Raw genomic sequence first — 15,949 nt, forward strand, 5'->3', positions numbered from 1 at the left:
CCAATGGGGGAGCAAGGGAGATGGAAAAAGATACAAGGCAACGATGTAATGAAAGCTATTTAAACATAGAGAATCCAAGGACCAACAACATTAACTACTTTAACCCACAATTTTGTGGACTCAAGAGAAATCAAACCATCAAAATTGAGATGGTTTAAGGAGTCCAAATGTAATGTTATTTCCCCTACGTGAACTAGTGTTGGGGGGGGGGGGGGGGGGGGTGGGGACGGGGAAGTGGATTTTAAGATTGAAAATCTTAATAATTCTTTTAAAAAGGAAAAATAAGAGAAAATATGTTAACTGAAGTAAGACAAATGAACAACGCCATTGCCTATTAGTGCCACCCTCTTCTTGCACTCATTGCCATCTCTGCTCCATACAATTGTGTGATCGAGAAGCAACCTCAATAGCATTATGGACAATGAGGAGAGTAAGGAGCCATGTTCGATCCGATTAAGAGCCTTGATAAGACTATAAAACCTTAGCCTTGGCATAGGCCAGTGCCTTACCATCACCCACCAATTGCTAGACAGGAGGAGAAGAGAAGAGGCGGTGAAGAAGAGAAGATGAGGAGGAAAAGAAGAAAAGAGGAAGATAAGAAAATAAGAGAATGGGGGGAGGAGTAGAGAAGAAGAAATGAAGAGAATAAAGAGGAAGAGAGTGAAGGAGAGAAAGCAAGAAGAGGTCACCATCAATCGTGAAGGAGAGTACTACTTTAGATTGTGAAGACTCGTCTACCTTTTGTACATCTCATACTCGTGGAACAAGTCCTTTTCCTCCCTATGAAGTCTCTAACTCACAAGGAGCCCCACTTATCATTTGGAGTCCCTGATTAAGATTGTCAAAACTCGAAGCTAGCACACGTGGACTCCCTACTTGTGATGGCCCTGAAGAGATGGTATCTTGGAGAAGGAAGTGCGGGAGCTACGAATACAGTCGCGAACATGGTCAACATGTCATCACATGCAACACAAGACCATATATTTCCGTAGATTAATGATCAATTATTTTTTTGTAAAGAAATTATAGCTTAATGGGAATTCAACAGAAAAGAAATGTTAGAATAAGCAAAGGTTATTAAATTAGAGTTTTAAAAGGTAGGGTAAATTGCATAACATCGAAAAACATTGAATAAATTTCCCCTAGCTGCATATGCATCACAAGTATTTCTTCCATTATAGGAGAAGTGAAAATTACATTATGAATATTTCATTTAGCATTTATAATTATGTAAATGTAAAAAAATGCAAAATTTACATCAAGGATTTTTTTTACATTTACGAATTACGTAAATATCAAGAATAAATTTATTAATATTTATAAAAAATATAAACATTAAAAATGGTTTTTCTTAGTATTTATAATTAATTTAAAGTGAATTAGGATAATTAAAGTAAGAGATTAAAATATATCAATTAGGAGTACTTTTTTAAAGGAAAGAAACTCCACTATTATTAATTAAGTTAAATTTTTGGCATACATAGCTCATTAGAAATTTATTAAATCAAATATCTAACTATTTTTAAACTTAGGATATTTGAACTAGTTCACTTTTTCAACATGACAAAGTGAAATACGAGTCCTAGATCATGAGATAACCAAAAAGGAAAATGCAATTCTCCTTAGGAGTAATAAAAGTCTAAAAAATTTTGGAAAAAATACTCACCTTGTTGACTCACGTAGTTTCCAAGAAAAATTTGTGATCCCAAGATCCGATTAGTTCCCATAAATTAGGATAAATCCTAATTATCATATTGAGGTTAAGCGACCAACTTTTAACAAGGGTTACGAGCAAAAATTGCAAACAAAGACTAGTGATAACTAAGAGAAGACCCAATGAAGGAAGGCTAATTGAAATTTAGATCTTTTAAAAAAAGAAACTTAGAAAAAAAAATCCAAAGGGAAAGTAGAAGAAATTTGAGAAGTTAGAAGAGGGCGAAGTTGAAAAGAATTGTCTCTAAGTTAAGATCTTGCTAAAAGTGTCTCTCTATTTGTGTAGAAATATTGCTTGAAGAAAAATTGCTTGTGCTTGTAACGGTGCCACAAGTTTAACTTGATCCAGTTAGGAAGTTGATTGAATTGAAGCAAAAATCCTAATATATGAAGTCTGCAACATGATAAAAGGAAAAGCACACTAGACCTCCCCCAAGGCTAGTTTCAAGCATTTTTGCAAAAATTAAAAACCCTAAAAAATTTATAGACAGGTTGGTTTTTTGTAGCTTAGCTATTTGCATGATTGTTTGTTTTGTCATTTTGTAGTTGGATTTTCTATGGTTGTTTATCTTAGGATTTATTTTTGTCATTTTGTTTGGTTTTTGAGTGTGGAAAATTGATAGCCTTGGTCGAGATTGGTATTTTTTTGGACAGGTTAGAGCTAGAGTTTATTAATGGCTCTATTGAATATTTTGGAACATGTATGACATCTTGCCGAGACTTTTGTAAATCACAAGGATTTTGGGTTCACCAGCACTTCACGTTGCACTTAGAGATTTGGGATATTCATCACCAAGTTAGGAATTTTTGGTTGAGAAAGGTGGTTGGGTGAGTTTGAGGGTCATGAAAGACACCACCAGAGTTGTGAGATGGATTGTTTTCTTTGTCAACATCTTGAAGATCGTTATTTTCTAGAGAGATTGTGAGATTTTGGGTGGGAGAAGTGGAGTACAATGTTTTCTTTGTTGAATGTTGAGAGGTGACATTAAGGATTTATTTGAATCAAGGAATTGTGTTTGCATTTTGTGTGATGCACTGGCACATGTAGATAGGCTAGGCCCTATATTTTCTAAGTGCATTCATTTCTTTGTGTAGAGCATCACTTGTATGATTGCATAGCATGGATCCGACATTACATCTGGTGCACAGATCGGTCGCAGATAGCTCACGTGGTGAATCCCGGAAGGTCCCCAAGAACAAAGTACTCTACCTTTTTGCACAAAAACCCATGTAAAAGCATGCACGACAAGAGGCAAGAGACAAATTGGGTTCAATCTCCCCCATGCCTTGTGTGAGCGCTTCACAAAGCATGTATTTTATGTATATTTCCAATCTTCATGCTCAATAATAGCCCAATTACAAAAATATGACAAGCTTTTTAGCTTTTGAGTTTGCTTTCTACAAAAATAGGAAAATAAAGCTAATGGACGGTGCCCATAGTGTCTGGCACGCCCAATCTCAATGTCCAAATAGAAATAACATATCCAGGCGCATAAGCGCATACAAAATAATAATAAATAATCGATGTCTCAATAGACATAACAAAATATAGGCGTGGCGCCTATCAAAATCTAGTCCAAGAGTCGAAAATCCGCTAGACTCCAATGCTTTCCTCCGCCACTGCTGCTATCTCTACACATCAACTGAAGCATTCACAATCGTTAGTAAAATAATACAATTAAACCGACAAAAGTGAATACCTAGCAGTCTTCAGCTACATAAATAAATCAACTGGTTAGAAATAAATCCTAACCTTAATTTATTACGAGTGCGCACTCTAAACTCATAAACGTTTATTAATTTAATATGCATTTTGCGGAATCACCCGCTATGGAATCACCCATGTACACACTAAATTAATGAAACGCCCGAAAAGGACAGGCGTCCCCATCAACTTCTCGCACAAAGAATCCTCTTTGTGTATGACCCCCGGTCATCTAAGTTTACGGAATCCACCGTAAAACCTCACGGAATCCACCGTGGAATATGCCTCCTGGCATCATACCCCCGGGGTGGGATAGCAATTGACCTCAATTGCTATTAGCTCAATGTGGAGCTAACAGAGTGGGGAAAGCATTTAAGTCTCTAGCGTGCATCCATTGTGCTTCCTCTATAGGATGGTTCTTGAATTTTACTAAATATCTAGAATACCTTCGGCCAGTTCTAGTGGTCATGTAGTCAGTGTCTATGATGGCTTCGGGTTCAAGTATTTCAGTCTCTTCTTCTAGTAAAGGTGGGTTTTCATAGACAGGGTGGATAGGTAATTGGCCTCTAAATGGTCTCAATAAACTAATATGAAATGTATTATGAATTTTCCAATGAGATGGCAGTTCTAACTTGAAAGCATTGTCATTAATCTTATGAATGATTCTAAATGGTCCGTAGAATCTAGGAGCTAATTTGACAACTGGATGTCTATCTACACTTTGCAGTCTACGCTTTTCTATTCTAAGCCAAACATAATCATCAACTTTGAAATTCATAGCTTGTCTTTTCTTGTTGGCTTGTTTGGTATATGATTGTTGGGCTTTAGCAATCATATCCTTAACCTCATCAAAAATAGTATTATGCATAACAGCAATATCATCAGCACTCTGAATTCTATTAGACAAAGATGCAACAGGTGTAGATAATCTATATCCATAAATAACTTCAAAAGGTGCTTTCTTTGTAGATGTGTGCGGTGTATTGTTATATGCAAACTGTAATAAATGTAAATGAGTATCCCAAGTCTGAGGTTTAGAGATAGTGTATGCACGTAAAAGATCTAAAATGGTGCTATTTGTGGCTTCTATTTGTCCATTTGTTTCTGGATGAAATGCAGATGAAAAATCAATCTTTGTGCCTAGATTTGCAAATAGTGTAATCCAAAAATTATTACAAAATCTAGAATCTCGATCTGAAATAATCACTTTCGGCAATCCATGGTTAGTAAAAACAGTTTTCAAAAATAACTGTGCTGCTTGTGATGCTGTTAAAGTTTTCTTACATGCAATGAAATATGCTTGCTTACTAAATCTATCTACAATTGTCCAAATCATGTCATGGTTAGATTTAGTATTTGGTAAACCAGTAATGAAATCCATAGATATATATTCCCAAGGTTTAGATGGAATAGACAAAGGCATTAATAATCCATACTGTTTACCATGATGTCTCTTTATTCTTTGACAAATCAAACATTCAGAAACAAAATTAGATACATCTGCATCCATATGCGGCCAATAAAAATCTTCAGTTAACATGCGTAATGTAGAAATGATACCTCTATGACCTTGATATGGGGGACAATGAATTTCATTCAAAACAAAAGATCGGAATGGAATAGTAACACACAGTCTCTTTTCAAAGAACATGAATCCATCATTATATGACAATGAATCAACAGGAATGAAATTATTTTGAACTAATTTTTGCCAATCAGAATGAAAAGTAATATCCTGGTGATATGTGTCTTTCATAGCAATCAAAGAATCAAAAGATATGATAGAAATGTTATGAATTGCAGGTCTTCTACTCAATGCATCGGCAACTACATTTTCTTTTCCAGGTTGGTATTGAATGATAGGATGGAAACTTTGAATGAATGAAGCCCATTTAATATGACGGTCAGAAATTTGGGGTTGGCTAAGTAGATGTCTAATGCTTTGCTGGTCGGTCTTTATCATGAATTCTGAACCCATTAAATAATGCTTCCATTGTTTTAATGCTTGTACAACTGCTAAGAGTTCCTTGTCATAAGTGGAATATTTAAGCTCAGAGGGTTTCAGCTTAAAACTAGAATATGCTATTGGATGGTTGTCTTGCATTAATACGGCTCCTATTCCTGATCCGCTAGCATCGGTCACAACTAGAAAGAATGGTCTATTAAAGTCAGGCAATTGTAGAACAGGGGCATTGGTTAATGCACGTTTGAGTAAGTCAAAGGATTTCTGCTGATTTTCAGTCCATTGATAAACAATGCCTTTCTTAAGAAGTTTTGTTAATGGTAAAGCAAGTAATGAGAAATTACGTACAAACTTCCTATAGAAACTAGCAAGACCAAGGAATGAGCGTAGTTCATGTACATTTTTAGGAACGGGCCAATGCAATATTGCATCAATTTTCTTAGGATCAACTTTAATTCCTTCTTTTGATACAATATGACCTAGATATTCTATTTCTGTCTTAAAGAATTCACTCTTTTCAGGATTTGCAAACAATTGATTTTCTTTCAGTAATTGAAAAACTAATGATAAATGCTCATAATGCTATTTTTCACTTTGACTGAACACCAAAATATCATCAAAGAAAACAATCACACAATACTGATATTTTAGAAAAATACGGTTCATCATTCTACTGAAAGTGGCAGGTGCATTAGTTAATCCAAATGGCATGACTAAGAATTCGTAATGGCCAAACTGTGTCCTGAATGCAGTCTTAAATATGTCGGATCTATCTAGCCTCACCTGATGATATCCAGACTTAAGGTCAATTTTACTAAATATAGAAGATCCTTGCAGTTTGTCCATAAGGTCATCAACTCTAGGTATAGGATACCTATTCTTAACAGTGATCTTATTTAATGCTCGGTAGTCAATACACATACGATAAGTATTATTCTTTTTCTTGACTAAGAGCACAGGTGCACCGAATGGAGAACTGCTAGGTCGAATTAAGCCTCTATTTAGTAATTCTTCAACTTGACTCTGGATTTCTTTTTGCTCTATTTGATTGTGCCTATATGGGGCTTTGCAAGGTGGTTGTGTGCCAGGTATTAGGTCAATCTTATGGTCTTCTGGACGTGATGGAGGTAAACCTGGTGGTAGGTCTTCTGCAAAACAGTCCTTAAAATATGCGAGAAATTCCTTATGCCTAGGGTGCATATGATTTTCCTTTGCATGCAATTCATTCACCCAAATGAGATATGATTTAGTATTCTTGCGTAGTGCACGTTTTGCTTGAGTATGCGAAAGCAGTGGAAAAATATGAGATGCATGCATACCAAATAATGTAATAGATTTTCCTTGAAAATTAATATTCATTGTGTGTGTGGAATAATCTATATTGGGATTATGTTGGTGTCTCCATGGCATTCCTAGAATAATGTCGCTTGACTGTAATGGGACAACTAAGAAATTTCTTCTTTCAATGTATGGACCAATTTGAATTTCTAAATCTTGAACTTCTTGTGTGCCATTGTACCTAGTGCCTAAAAATGCAGCTTTTATGCGATAATGCGTAGGTACAGTATGCAATTTTAATTCCTTTACCAATTTTGCTGAAATAAAGTCATGGGTACTACCGTCATCATGCAATATAGTTCTTTCTTTTCCATGCACCATACATTTCATAGTCAACAATGAATGTGAAGTAGGCATACCTGGTAAAGTGTCGGAAGTAGTAGTAATATCATCCTCTTCTTCAGTGAAATCTGGCATATCCTCATGCTCTTCTTCGTCCATGGCTCCAAGGTAGTTGATATGTGCTGATGGCTTCTTTGAATGACAATTTGCTGCGAGATGCCCTGGCTGGTGACACTTGTAGCATACTATTGGCTTAGCTTTGGTCACATTATTTGCAATGGCTAGGAGTCTGGGTATATTTGGATTTGCTTATGGAATAGGTTTAGAATTTGAATTGACAGTGGATGGTAATGCAGGTGGTTTAGGCAAATTCTTGCGGAAAGATGGTGATGAGAAACGACCTGGATTAAACCTTCTGAAATTGGAATTGAATTGTTTAGATCCATAATTACCGTTTGCTTGGAATGGCTGTGGTCGTCGATCTCTTCCGCGTAACTTATCTTCAGTGTCGTGAGCTAAGGAGATGGCGTCTTCAAGGGTAGCAGGCTTGAACATGTTCACTTCAGCGTAGTAATGTCCAAGAAGTCCAGACATATACTTCCGCTTATGTGTCGTCTCTGGTACGTCTTCAAGCATGCGTAGCTGTAGGAGTGCATTCCAAAAACGCTCTGTATACTGTGGAATAGGCTCACGATCTCGCTGTTGAAGTAAATCCCATTGCTTGATAGCCTTCTCATGAAATTGCGGTGGAAGGAAATTTTGCATGAACTTCTTCTTGAAATCTTCCCAAGTAGCAGGACATTCTATACTCTTGCGGACTACAGTCCACCAAAGTGATGCTCTGTCTATCAGATGATTAGTAACACACTTGATTTTATCTTTTTCGGGATAAGTTTCCTCATGGAAATAGTCATCAAACTGGCTAATGAATGATAAAACAGTCTTTCCTTCTCTTATGCCATTGAAAGTGCGAAACTTGAAACTTCGTTTACTTATCTTGGATTCCTTGCGAATGGTTTGTGCTTCAAGAGTGGCGTCGATGGTACGGCGAATCAAATCTTCAGCTTGAGGTTCTTCTTTATCGGTGGACGCTCTTTGTAGCTTTGTCAATTGCGCTTGCAAGGCTTGCCTAGCTCTTCGCTCTTCTTCCAATTGCAGCATGATAAGATCCAGCTTTTGTTCCATGGTAGGCTCGGGTAGATCGTCTTCAGCCATAGGATCATCCATATGTGGGGTAGTCATCCTGTAAAACTCAACAAACCTTTCTCACTCAAAATCAGTTAGCGGGATGAGCGTAGCTCAAATTTGGGGTTACAAGGCTATGTGTTTTTTTTTGGATATTTCTTCTTCAATTTTTAGAAATTCTGCAATATTTCTGTCTCTGTTTGCTGAAAGTACTTCAAGGAACTTGTAGATAGGTAGAACAGCTTGCTGCGAACAACTTTCCAGTTCAGAGTTTTTGCATACGAACAAGTCTTCTATGAGTTTTAAGCACTAGTCAGTTCTGATTTAGTCTGACTTGCAGAGTTGCAGACTTAGCAGACTTGCAGAGTTGTTGACTTGCTGGACTTAGGCCGACTTGCAGAACTTGCAGAACTTGATTACCGTCGACTTGCTGAACTTGACTTTGACAGCGCAGGACCTGGAGTTTGTGGACTTCCTTGTCTTGTGTGATTTGCAGAACTTGGCTTAATTTGACTTGGGTAATTAAGCTTAATAGCTTAATGGTGGACTAACAGGCCGTCGTTTTTTTTCGTGAGGGGGGGGCCGTTTTTTTTGGCCGCGCGAGAAATTCGGAGGGCCCTTCTTGCAGATCGACGTGAAGTTTTGAAGCTTAATAAGCTTCTTAAGCTTTCTCTAAGCTTATTGAAAGAAATTATGATAAAAACAATGAAGCTTATCTCTGGTTTTCAACGACTTGATGAAGGAGGTGTTTGCGTGGTCCTCCGCCTGCAGAGCTTGGTCCTTCGCGATCTGACAGTGGAAACAGGGGTTCTTGATCGCCAGAAGTCTGCCTGTATCGACGGTTCGCGACGAGATTGACTGTAGAGGCCATTTGTTCCTAGAGCTCCGCCTTCGCCCGAGATTGGTAGCGATTGGAAGCTCTTGATCTCTGCTCTGCTCTGATACCACTGGTGCGCAGATCGGTCGCAGATAGCTCACGTGGTGAATCCCGGAAGGTCCCCAAGAACAAAGTACTCTACCTTTTTGCACAAAAACCCATGTAAAAGCATGCACGACAAGAGGCAAGAGACAAATTGGGTTCAATCTCCCCCATGCCTTGTGTGAGCGCTTCACAAAGCATGTATTTTATGTATATTTCCAATCTTCATGCTCAATAATAGCCCAATTACAAAAATATGACAAGCTTTTTAGCTTTTGAGTTTGCTTTCTACAAAAATAGGAAAATAAAGCTAATGGACGGTGCCCATAGTGTCTAGCACGCCCAATCTCAATGTCCAAATAGAAATAACATATCCAGGCGCATAAGCGCATACAAAATAATAATAAATAATTGATGTCTCAATAGACATAACAAAATATAGGCGTGGCGCCTATCAAAATCTAGTCCAAGAGTCGAAAATCCGCTAGACTCCAATGCTTTCCTCCGCCACTGCTGCTATCTCTACACATCAACTGAAGCATTCACAATCGTTAGTAAAATAATACAATTAAACCGACAAAAGTGAATACCTAACAGTCTTCAGCTACATAAATAAATCAACTGGTTAGAAATAAATCCTAACCTTAATTTATTATGAGTGTGCACTCTAAACTCATAAACGTTTATTAATTTAATATGCATTTTGCGGAATCACCCACTATGGAATCACCCATGTACACACTAAATTAATGAAACGCCCGAAAAGGACAGGCGTCCCCATCAACTTCTCGCACAAAGAATCCTCTTTGTGTATGACCCCCGGTCATCTAAGTTTACGGAATCCACCGTAAAACCTCACGGAATCCACCGTGGAATATGCCTCCTGGCATCAACATCTCTTCTCAAAATCATGTTTGATTGACTACGGCATACAATTTCAAAGCATGTTCTTTCTAGGGCACTTTGCATTGTGTCAAAGCATGTTTGTCCAAAGAAATCAAAATGTTTCTGAAGGTTCAACACATTAAAGAAAGGTAATGATATCAAGGACATTATCACTCAATGATTTGATGAAAATGAAGGCCTTCTTTTGGTTACTAGGACCAGTTTTGGCCAGGATTCCCATCCTCAAAAGGACCCAAAAAAACTTGTTTTGGCTCTTCAAGCACAAGTTCTAGAGGTGGGACACAAAAGGGCAGAGATCTCATGAAGTGGGAACTACTAGAAACAGATTCAATTTATCACCCCCTAATGAGTTTACAATTTCTATGATAGTTTAGATGGGGTTTTCAAGAGCTAGAGGTGAGGAGACACTCATGAGAGTAGGACACAATAGTGTTGAGAAGGCAATGGAGTGGTTGTTTGGTCATCCTGAGGAGGTCTTCCAAGAAGAGGATGAGCTTGCCCATGCATTGGCATTGTCTTTAGGAAGTGGGAATAGTGATCCAGGAAGTGAAGACATCAATGGCGAAGCAAAAGAGCTTGTATAGATGAAGCAAGGCCACAATCTCCACATATAGAGGGGATGCTCTCTACTTGCATGAACTTACTTAACAGCTCTAATATTGTGGTGTTTCCCTTAGCAAAGTTATTGGTTACTATGTGTACACACAACAAAGACCAAGATTTGGGATCCAAAAATTGGTAATGTCAAGACAAATGTAGAATCATGGCTTGTTGGCATCTTTAGAAGTGGAAGGTGGTCAACAGACCGGAGTCCAAGGTAGGGAAGGAAGAAGCCATTGTTTTTCTGTCGACACAAGATGCTTGGAGTAAAAGTTTGCACACACACACAGAGGGAGAGAGAGAGAGAGAGAGAGAGAGAGAGAGAGAGAGAGAGAGAGAGAGAGAGAGAGAGAGAGAGAGAGAGAGAGAGAGAGAGAGAGAGAGAGAGAGAGAGAGAGAGAGAGAGAGAGAGAGAGAGAGAGAGAGAGAGAGAGAGAGAGATGGAATGATAGGCCCTCAAAGAGTCAAATATTGAGAAAAAGGAGGAGAAGATGGGGAACACCTGGCATAGCAATGACGAAGTGAACACAAAAGGAAGGTGACACAGTGCTTCTTCTAAAATATGGTGGGAATCAACCAAAGTTAGGGAAAGCAGAATATGTATTGTATCATGATGAAGAGCTTTTGGGGATAATATAGGATTGATTGAATCCACTTCTAAGGTGAATGCAAGGAAGGTTGTTGCTGTTGGTTCAAGCAGCCAAGGAAAAGATGGATTGCTTATTCCAATACTTGTGAAGGAATGCGATATCAAATTCAAGAACATGGAATGCGAAGGTTCTCAAATTCAATGGCATGTCGAAAAAGCATAAGGAAACAAAAGCAAAAGGTGGTGTAGTTAAAAACATTAAAAGCGTTATGCTTTAAGCCTTAAGGCTTTAACGAAGAAGCTTTAAAATATTAAAAATGATATAAAGCCAAAAATCTTCTAAAGCTTAAAAAGAAGTGCAAACATGTTTGGAAGGGACAAAATTCTATATAAGGGAGGAGAGAAGGAAGTGCAAGGGGCCTTCTCATATTATTTAAATAAGTGTCTTTTGAGAGAGAGAGAAAGGTCTCATATAATAGTATGGTTGTTCGAGTGTGTTGAGGACTTGAGTAACTCAGATGTTGGAATATTGAGGAGGAGTATCAATCTCAAAGAGGTACAAAGTATTTGGTTTTTGTTTTGAACACACAAGTATTTGTTTTATTGGTGTTTGTCAATTGCTCTATTATGTGTTTGATATTTTAGGCATTCTTGAGCTACAAGAGGCATTGTTGGTTGTTTGGGTTTGTGTGTGGGTTTTGTAGTGTTAGTAAACCATTAAATTTTTTTATTTTGAGTTGTTCGACAACAAACTCAATTTCCTACCAGCACTCCTTAACATCTCATTATCGGATAGTGAGTGAGGTTTATTCTTGATCACCACTCGCTTAATATCTCTTTTTTGGTTCCCCCACTGAAGAATGTTAAAAAGGTGACTTTGTGTGTAATTTGTGGATTAATTTTTTGTTTGAGATTTTTTTTTGATGGCTAGTTCATTTCCTTAATTTTATGGAAAGAAAGGAGAGGATCCTCAATAATTCCTCAAAAAATTAGAGCTTGGATGTATTATCTAGTGGATAAGTGACTCAACCCTGAAACTCCAAATTTTGAAATTTCAATTGTTAGATGAAGGTCGAAATTGGTTTGAGAATTATGAAAAAACCCCCAGATTGAGAAATCCTCATGTTCCTATGGAATATGAAGCAACCAAACATGCATTTCTTGACCGTTTAAGGAAATTGAAACTTCCCAAGATCTTTGGAGAAAAATAGAAACTTGTACAAAAAAAAAAGAAGAGCAGAATATAGAATATTTGGCCTTAGAGTACACCAAACTTTGGGATCATTTGAATGCATCTTTAGGTCCAAGAGAGAAATCCCCAAAAATGTTGAAAATAAAATATTTTGTGGAAAAATTACAGGGAGAGGTGGGGAAAAAAATTGGAAATGAAGGAACCGAGTACTTTTGAGGAAGTTGTAACAATTGCTGCCATAGTAAGGAGAAGAAAGTTGAGAAAATTAAAAAGAGAGAGCTATTTAGAACACCTAACATTGAAAACAAAGATAAAATTTGGCAAGGGGATGGACAACATTTTCAGATTCTTACGAGACAAAATTCTCAATTAGCATTGGAGGTTGAGGATCAGTTGTTAGGTCAAATGCAAAATATGAGATTAGGAGCTTTGAGAGGAAGACCTTGGGGAAGAGAAAGTGGAGGACCTGTAGGGCAAACCAATCAAGAAAATTTAGGAAGTGGAAGAGGAGGAAATGGGAGAGGATATTTTCAAAGGGCAATGGTGACTTGTTTTTATTGTGGAGAGTTAGGTCATATAGCACAAATTATCCTTATCCACCTAGAGCAAGAGGGGATGTGTATCCTTTACCTCAAAACTTGCAGAATAGACAAAATGATTTTGGGATAGAAATAAAAAATGATTCTACTTCTCAAGTTCCAAAGTTGATTGAAGAAGAGAAAGAAAAAAGTGCCAGAAATTGTATTCTTTTAGAAAATCAGAATGAGGAAAACAAAACTATTGATGTAATGCCTGTATTAAAAAGAAGGGGAGATACTGAGAGAGATGAATCTGAAACTAGTAAAGCTAGTGAGGAAAGAGGAAGAAAAGAAAAAGGAGGAGAGAAGAGAGGGAAGAAAGAAAAAAATAAATTAAGAGCACCTAGGAAACATTATCATGCCATTGATATTCCATTGGGGGAAGGAGAGAGTGATTATGACCTTAAAAGAGATATGATGGGTAAGAAAGATGATATTTCTTTTGTTCAGTTGATGGATTTGTGCCCTAAGATGAGAGGACAGTGTAAGAAATCAGTGAATCTGAAGTATACAAAAAAAAAGAAAGGAATAGCGAGATTTTTTAGTGTAGAAGAGCTGACTGATATTTATCCTATTGTTGATGCTTGATATAGAAATTAGAATATAGGTAAAGTATATATTGATGGAGGAGCACAAATTAGTGTGATCACTTGGGCTTTTGTTGAGTAGTTTGGGCTTTGAATTCTTGAAGGGTCTAAGTTTCGAATCATGCTTGCTAATCATGCTAAAATGAGGTTCTTAGGTATCATTCAAGATTTGGAAGTGAAGGTTTATGGTGTGTCTATGAGAATTGATTGTCATGTTATGCCAGTAGTAGGATTGGGAGCTTTTCTGCTTATATTGGGTAGACCTTGGCTTAAGAAAGAAAGAGCAATACAAGATTGGGAAAAAGGAATTATAATAATTTATGACTGAAGGGGAGTAGCAAAGAAATTTGATATGTCTTCAAGAAAGAAATTGGTGAATGAGGATGATAGTGAAGAAGAAGAAGATGAGGAGGAAAGTGATAGTTTTGAGGAAGACGATAGTGAGGATGAGAGTTCAAAAAGTGATTTTGATCGAGAGGTGTCATCTATTTTAGTTGAGTTGGTAAATTTTGAGAGAAATGGGGGGAGACAAGAGAAACGAGAAAGCCTTCATGAAAGACCTGAGTGTTTGAGAGAAGAAGAGAACATTGTGGAGGGGGAGAACTTAGAAATTGCAACGTTGATTGATGAACTTAAGGTTTAATATTTGTTGCTTGATGAGTTTGTTGAGATTTATAGTGAGTTTTTGGATGTTGGTGTGGATCAAGAGAGTTTTGAGGTTATGGGTTCTTACTCATGTTGTGATTTTGATGGTGTTGGTGTTGTAGACTTTGATGAGTCTTGTGAGTTGGTTGATGATGGTTTCAGTAGCCCTAAAGAGGCTTTTGTTTGTGGTGTTGTTGATGTTGTTTTGAGTAGACCTAACCTCATGCTTCTTGATAGTTGTATGAATGACTACATGGTTGATTTAGGCAATAATGGCGAAGAGAAAACTTCATGTGATAGTCTTTCAGTTTCTTCAAGTTCTCTTAGAGATTTTGATGATATTTGTGATGAATTTGATTGGGGCTTTGAAGATTGTGAGAGTGATATTGATGAGAATGTGAGAGAAAATTTGAGTAAGGCTACAAAAAGGATTGAAAAAATGAGGGAAGATAGATCTAAAACTCACGACAAAGAATGTAAAGAGATTGTGAGGTTGTACTTGAAGAGGAATGGACAATAGGGTGTTTGGATAAAGACTATGACCCGAATGTGTTGCCTAAGGGTTCTGCATGTGATTCTTGTGAAAAGACTCTTGAGTTTGTTTGTGAGAATGCTATGGAAAAGATTGACCATTTTGTTTATGGCATTGAAGAGTTGCTTGAATAAATAAATAGTTTGGATGGATGTCTTGAAGAGGTTTCTTGTTCTGATGAGTTTTGTCAAGAGATGACTAAGTTCAATGTGGATGATGGTGTGTTTGGATATTTTGTAGAGACGAAAAAGAAATTCTAGCATTTTTTAAGGATTATTTTGATCGACAGTAAGGGTGTTCGAGCTATATATAGCTCACCCTATTTAGACTAGGTCTGACCTATATATATGTAGATTGTGATTAATATGAGATAGTTATTGGGAGTGTACATGGTGTATCTCTTCTCTCCTTCCCACGTATCCACATATCTTCTCTCTCTACATCTCAACATGGTATCAAAGCCATTACAATCGATTAGAACCACTTTCTTGAAGAAGACAATTAGGAAGTATATCTATGTAGTATCTCTTCCATTCTTGATTCATGTTATTTTCATGCATAAATTTGATGTATTTGTCTGTTATGAGCATCTTATGTTATGAATTTTAAGCATAGAAGAAGTTCACTTGATCATCATCGATCATAATTTAGATTGCATATATGTTGAATTGTAGATATGCCTTGCTTGGACACCCTAAAAGTTTCTATTTGGAAAACTCTTAAGGAAATGCTTTTCTCAAGAAAATCAAAATTTTTGATGTGCTAGGACTCACAAGCTTTCTTCATATCAAATCCATGCTCAATTTGGAGTTCTATGTCAAATTTTATGTCAATTCAAGTAAACTGGACTTGAAATAGGAAAACAAATACATGACAATAGCTTTTCATGCAAACTTCTATGACACAGGTTTCATCAAGATTACTCACTCTTGCATTTCTATGTTTCTACCAAAGTTAACCAGATCATAATCTATTCTTGGCTAAAAAGTAAATCGATAATGTTTTGAGCATTGTTCATATTTCTCGTCTATGTTGGACTGATTTCTTCTCTCACACATTTTGTCTATTTTGGGTCGCTTTATTCTTACCCACGTTTCCTCTATCTTGGGTCTGTTTCTTTTGGAGTATGATTTTTGAACTAAATGTCTTTTCTTATAGCATAACTTATGTGTACAATTTGTTGTGCTGCACTTTCATCATTTCATATATGGTGTG

Source organism: Lygodium microphyllum, chromosome 13, assembly GCF_053477565.2.
Source record: "Lygodium microphyllum isolate KBCC chromosome 13, Lygodium_microphyllum_v1.1.10, whole genome shotgun sequence".
Classification (NCBI taxonomy): domain Eukaryota; kingdom Viridiplantae; phylum Streptophyta; class Polypodiopsida; order Schizaeales; family Lygodiaceae; genus Lygodium; species Lygodium microphyllum.